Raw genomic sequence first — 6,220 nt, forward strand, 5'->3', positions numbered from 1 at the left:
CAGGTGCAGTAATCTGTGAGCTGCTCTGACAGTTGGTGCTTAAAGCTAGTGAGGGAGATAAGTGTTTCCAGTTTAAGAGATTTTTGTAGTTCGTTCCAGTCATTGGCAGCAGAGAACTGGAAGGAGAGGTGGCCAAAGAAAGAATTGGTTTTGGGGGTGACTAGAGAGATATACCTGCTGGAGCGTGTGCTACAGGTGGGAGATGCTATGGTGACCAGCGAGCTGAGATAAGGGGGGACTTTACCTAGCAGGGTCTTGTAGATGACATGGAGCCAGTGGGTTTGGCGACGAGTATGAAGCGACGGCCAGCCAACGAGAGCGTACAGGTCGCAATGGTGGGTAGTATATGGGGCTTTGGTGACAAAACGGATTGCACTGTGATAGACTGCATCCAATTTGTTGAGTAGGGTATTGGAGGCTATTTTGTAAATGACATCGCCAAAGTCGAGGATTGGTAGGATGGTCAGTTTTACAAGGGTATGTTTGGCAGCATGAGTGAAGGATGCTTTGTTGCGAAATAGGAAGCCAATTCTAGATTTAACTTTGGATTGGAGATGTTTGATATGGGTCTGGAAGGAGAGTTTACAGTCTAACCAGACACCTAAGTATTTGTAGTTGTCCACGTATTCTAAGTCAGAGCCGTCCAGAGTAGTGATGTTGGACAGGCGGTTAGGTGCAGGTAGCGATCGGTTGAAGAGCATGCATTTAGTTTTACTTGTATTTAAGAGCAATTGGAGGCCACGGAAGGAGAGTTGTATGGCATTGAAGCTTGCCTGGAGGGTTGTTAACACAGTGTCCAAAGAAGGGCCGGAAGTATACAGAATGGTGTCGTCTGCGTAGAGGTGGATCAGAGACTCACCAGCAGCAAGAGCGACCTCATTGATGTATACAGAGAAGAGAGTCGGTCCAAGAATTGAACCCTGTGGCACCCCCATAGAGACTGCCAGAGGTCCGGACAGCAGACCCTCCGATTTGACACACTGAACTCTATCAGAAAAGTAGTTGGTGAACCAGGCGAGGCAATCATTTGAGAAACCAAGGCTGTCGAGTCTGCCGATGAGGATGTGGTGATTGACAGAGTCGAAAGCCTTGGCCAGATCAATGAATACGGCTGCACAGTAATGTTTCTTATCGATGGCGGTTAAGATATCGTTTAGGACCTTGAGCGTGGCTGAGGTGCACCCATGACCAGCTCTGAAACCAGATTGCATAGCAGAGAAGGTATGGTGAGATTCGAAATGGTCAGTAATCTGTTTGTTGACTTGGCTTTCGAAGACCTTAGAAAGGCACGGTAGGATAAATATAGGTCTGTAGCAGTTTGGGTCAAGAGTGTCCCCCCCTTTGAAGAGGGGGATGACCGCAGCTGCTTTCCAATCTTTGGGAATCTCAGACGACACGAAAGAGAGGTTGAACAGGCTAGTAATAGGAGTGGCAACAATTTCGGCAGATAATTTTAGAAAGAAAGGGTCCAGATTGTCTAGCCCGGCTGATTTGTAGGGGTCCAGATTTTGCAGCTCTTTCAGAACATCAGCTGAATGGATTTGAGAGAAGGAGAAATGGGGAAGGCTTGGGCGAGTTGCTGTTGGGGGTGCAGTGCTGTTGACCGGGGTAGGAGTAGCCAGGTGGAAAGCATGGCCAGCCGTAGAAAAATGCTTATTGAAATTCTCAATTATGGTGGATTTATCATAGGAATAGGAGAAACTACCAGACAGCTGGAAGGAGCACTAGTAGTACCAATCTGGGAATAGGAGAAACTACCAGACAGCTGGAAGGAGCACTAGTAGTACCAATCTGGGAATAGGAGAAACTACCAGACAGCTGGAAGGAGCACTAGTAGTACCAATCTGGGAATAGGAGAAACTACCAGACAGCTGGAAGGAGCACTAGTGGTACCAATCTGGGAATAGGAGAAACTACCAGACAGCTGGAAGGAGCACTAGTAGTACCAATCTGGGAATAGGAGAAACTACCAGACAGCTGGAAGGAGCACTAGTGGTACCAATCTGGGAATAGGAGAAACTACCAGACAGCTGGAAGGAGCACTAGTAGTACCAATCTGGGAATAGGAGAAACTACCAGACAGCTGGAAGGAGCACTAGTGGTACCAATCTGGGAATAGGAGAAACTACCAGACAGCTGGAAGGAGCACTAGTGGTACCAATCTGGGAATAGGAGAAACTACCAGACAGCTGGAAGGAGCACTAGTGGTACCAATCTGGGAATAGGAGAAACTACCAGACAGCTGGGAGGAGCACTAGTAGTACCAATCTGGGAATAGGGGAAACTACCAGACAGCTGGAAGGAGCACTAGTAGTACCAATCTGGGAATAGGAGAAACTACCAGACAGCTGGAAGGAGCACTAGTAGTACCAATCTGGGAATAGGAGAAACTACCAGACAGCTGGAAGGAGCACTAGTGGTACCAATCTGGGAATAGGAGAAACTACCAGACAGCTGGAAGGAGCACTAGTAGTACCAATCTGGGAATAGGAGAAACTACCAGACAGCTGGAAGGAGCACTAGTAGTACCAATCTGGGAGAATAGGAGAAACTACCAGACAGCTGGAAGGAGCACTAGTGGTACCAATCTGGGAATAGGAGAAACTACCAGACAGCTGGAAGGAGCACTAGTAGTACCAATCTGGGAATAGGAGAAACTACCAGACAGCTGGAAGGAGCACTAGTGGTACCAATCTGGGAATAGGAGAAACTACCAGACAGCTGGAGGGAGCACTAGTAGTACCAATCTGGGAACAGGAGAAACTACCAGACAGCTGGAAGGAGCACTAGTAGTACCAATCCGGAAGCCAGGGAAGGACAGGACATACTGGGTCAGCATTTGTAGTGCAGGAATGTGGAGTGGCAGTCAGGAAACGCAGTACAGATATTCTGTCAGAGCTGATGACCATACTGTTGGCCTTTCAGTGGGTGGAGGAAGACAAGCCAGACAGAGTAGTTATTTGCTCTGATTCATGTGCAGTGTTAATGAGTATTCAGTCCTTTAGGTCATGTAGAAGACAAGACCTGCTGTATGAGGTGCTACAAACCCCATGGCAGAATTAGACAGATGGGAATACAGATAAGATTTACTTGAATCCCAGCCCATGTGGGGTTGGAGGGGAACGAGGCAGTTGATGTACTCGCTAAACAAGCACTTAGTAGTGGGGATGTTAATGTTGTAGTTTCAATGAGCAAGGCAGAGGAAAAAAGCCTGAAATGGACAGTGATGGTGTAGAGATGACAGGCTAAAAGCCTGATATAGACAGTGATGGTGTAGAGATGACAGGCTAAAAGCTTGATATGGACAGTGATGGTGTAGAGATAACAGGAGCAGGTTAAAAGCCTGATATGGACAGTGATGGTGTAGAGATGACAGGCTAAAAGCCTGAAATGGACAGTGGTGGTGTAGAGATGACAGGCTAAAAGCCTGATATAGACAGTGATGGTGTAGAGATGACAGGCTAAAAGCTTGATATGGACAGTGATGGTGTAGAGATGACAGGCTAAAAGCCTGAAATGGACAGTGGTGGTGTAGAGATGACAGGCTAAAAGCCTGATATAGACAGTGATGGTGTAGAGATGACAGGCTAAAAGCTTGATATGGACAGTGATGGTGTAGAGATGACAGGAGCAGGTTAAAAGCCTGATATGGACAGTGATGGTGTAGAGATGACAGGAGCAGGTTAAAAGCCTGATATGGACAGTGATGGTGTAGAGATGACAGGTTAAAGCCTGATATAGACAGTGATGGTGTAGAGACAGCATGTTTAAAGCCTGATATGGACAGTGATGGTGTAGAGACAGCATGTTAAAAGCCTGATATGGACAGTGATGGTGTAGAGATGACAGGTTAAAAGCCTGATATAGACAGTGAAGGTGCAGAGATGACAGGCTAAAAGCCTGATATAGACAGTGATGGTGTAGAGATGACAGGCTAAAAGCCTGATATAGACAGTGATGGTGTAGAGATGACAGGCTAAAAGCCTGATATAGACAGTGATGGTGTAGAGATAACAGGCTAAAAGCCTGATATGGACAGTGATGGTGTAGAGATGACAGGAGCAGGTTAAAGCCTGATATAGACAGTGATGGTGTAGAGATGACAGGTTAAAAGCCTGATATAGACAGTGATGGTGTAGAGATGACAGGAGCAGGTTACAAGCCTGATATAGACAGTGATGGTGTAGAGATGACAGGTTAAAAGCCTGATATAGACAGTGATGATGTAGAGATGACAGAAGCAGGCTTAAAGCCTGATATGGACAGTGATGGTGTAGAGATGGCAGGTTAAAAGCCTGATATGGACAGAGATGGTGTAGAGATGGCAGGTTAATAGCCTGATATGGACAGTGATGGTGTAGAGATGGCAGGTTAATAGCCTGATATGGACAGAGATGGTGTAGAGATGACAGGAGCAGTGGAATAGAGATACTAAAGGCAGGCATTTATTTCGAGGAAAGTCGGAGAGGGGAGGACGGCAGGAAGGGACAGAAAATAGCAGGCTATTTTTACAAGATTAAGGGTGGGACACAGACGGTTGAATAAGACCTTAAGCGTGATGGATGAAAGCATCCAACAGGAAAGTGTGATTATTGCCAGGAAACAGAGACCGTGGAGCATGTATTGCTAGTGTGGGCAGTATCAGAGGGAAAGAGAGGCTGAGATCTAGTATGGACAGTATCAGAGGGAAAGAGAGGCTGAGATCTAGTGTGGACAGTATCAGAGGGAAAGAGAGGCTGAGATCTAGTATGGACAGTATCAGAGGGAAAGAGAGGCTGAGATCTAGTATGGACAGTATCAGAGGGAAAGAGAGGCTGAGATCTAGTATGGACAGTATCAGAGGGAAAGAGAGGCTGAGATCTAGTATGGACAGTATCAGAGGGAAAGAGAGGCTGAGATCTAGTATGAGGGAGAAGGGGATACAGGACATTAGTTTAAAGAGTGTATTGTGTAGAACATCATTAGATATCGTCTCAAATATTTGAGATTTTTTAAGAGTAATGGGGCTGGCAGGTAAGATTTAGTTTCTCCGTCTCTGGCTCACACTCCAGTACAGTAGGTGGCGGTAAATGCACCATCATGTTGGATGCCAATTGTCGATAAACCCCCACAGAAGAAGAAGACAAATGAGGAGGAGGAGGAGAAGTAGAAGAAGGGCTGTGACTGGCCTCACACTTCAGTACAGTAGGTGGCGGTGATGCACCTTAAAAGTTGGATGCGATCTGCCAACCCGATCTCAAAAAAAGAAGAAGAAAGAGTCGCTTACCAAGACGTCAATGAATCAAAGATTTTATAAGCAAACCAAGATAGACCACACCCTCTCGTTTCCAATGGGAACAAATGAGCCAAGCATGAGCTAGCGAGATCCTATTGGCGTGTTCTTGCACACATCTGCGTCATGTCCGTTAGGGACCCACTACCCTGTGAGGTGCGCGTGTGCAATAACTCAATTCGCCTTTGCGCCCCTTCTAAAAAACGCAAATTTAAAAAAAACTTTTGCAAATGGCAAAGTCTGAAAAACCTAGGCCACTCTTTTCATAACATATAGTTTTGGGAACAAACAACTTTATTGAGATCAAACGTTTCATCGATAAGAAAATGTGTAGAATATCGGCTAAAATCCATCTGGTTCCATCTTCTCCCGCTGCCCGCAATCGGGCTTCCTCACTACCATATATTGTACAATCCAGGTGTGCAAAACTCTTACATACTTACCCAGAAAGACTCACAGCTGTAATCACGTCCAAATGTGATTCTAATTTGTATTGAGTCGGGGATGTGAAGATTTATGTAAATGAGATATCTGTATTTTTATTTTCAATACATTTGTAAAAATGTCTTAAAACATGTTTTCATTATGGGTAGTGTGTGTATAAAAAAAAATGTTGACAAAATCAAGCGGTATGAATACTTTCTGAAGGCACGGTATGTTTGTCTGGTTGAAGCTAGTTGCAACATTGTTCATCAGGAAATTACAATTTATAGTTATAGATGTAATAGTATTTTGAAAAAAAAAAAGAAAAATAATCTATTCAGTACTTTCAACTACTGACATATGAAGAGGCGAGACAATCTTTGCTGAAGTGAAAACATTGCAAAACACAGCTACAGGTCAAATCAAGATGCTGAACTGAAAACATTACAAAACACAGCTACAGGTCAAATCAAGATGCTGAACTGAAAACATTACAAAACACAGCTACAGGTCAAATCAAGATGC

This window comes from Oncorhynchus tshawytscha, unplaced genomic scaffold (genome assembly GCF_018296145.1).
Source record: "Oncorhynchus tshawytscha isolate Ot180627B unplaced genomic scaffold, Otsh_v2.0 Un_scaffold_822_pilon_pilon, whole genome shotgun sequence".
Classification (NCBI taxonomy): domain Eukaryota; kingdom Metazoa; phylum Chordata; class Actinopteri; order Salmoniformes; family Salmonidae; genus Oncorhynchus; species Oncorhynchus tshawytscha.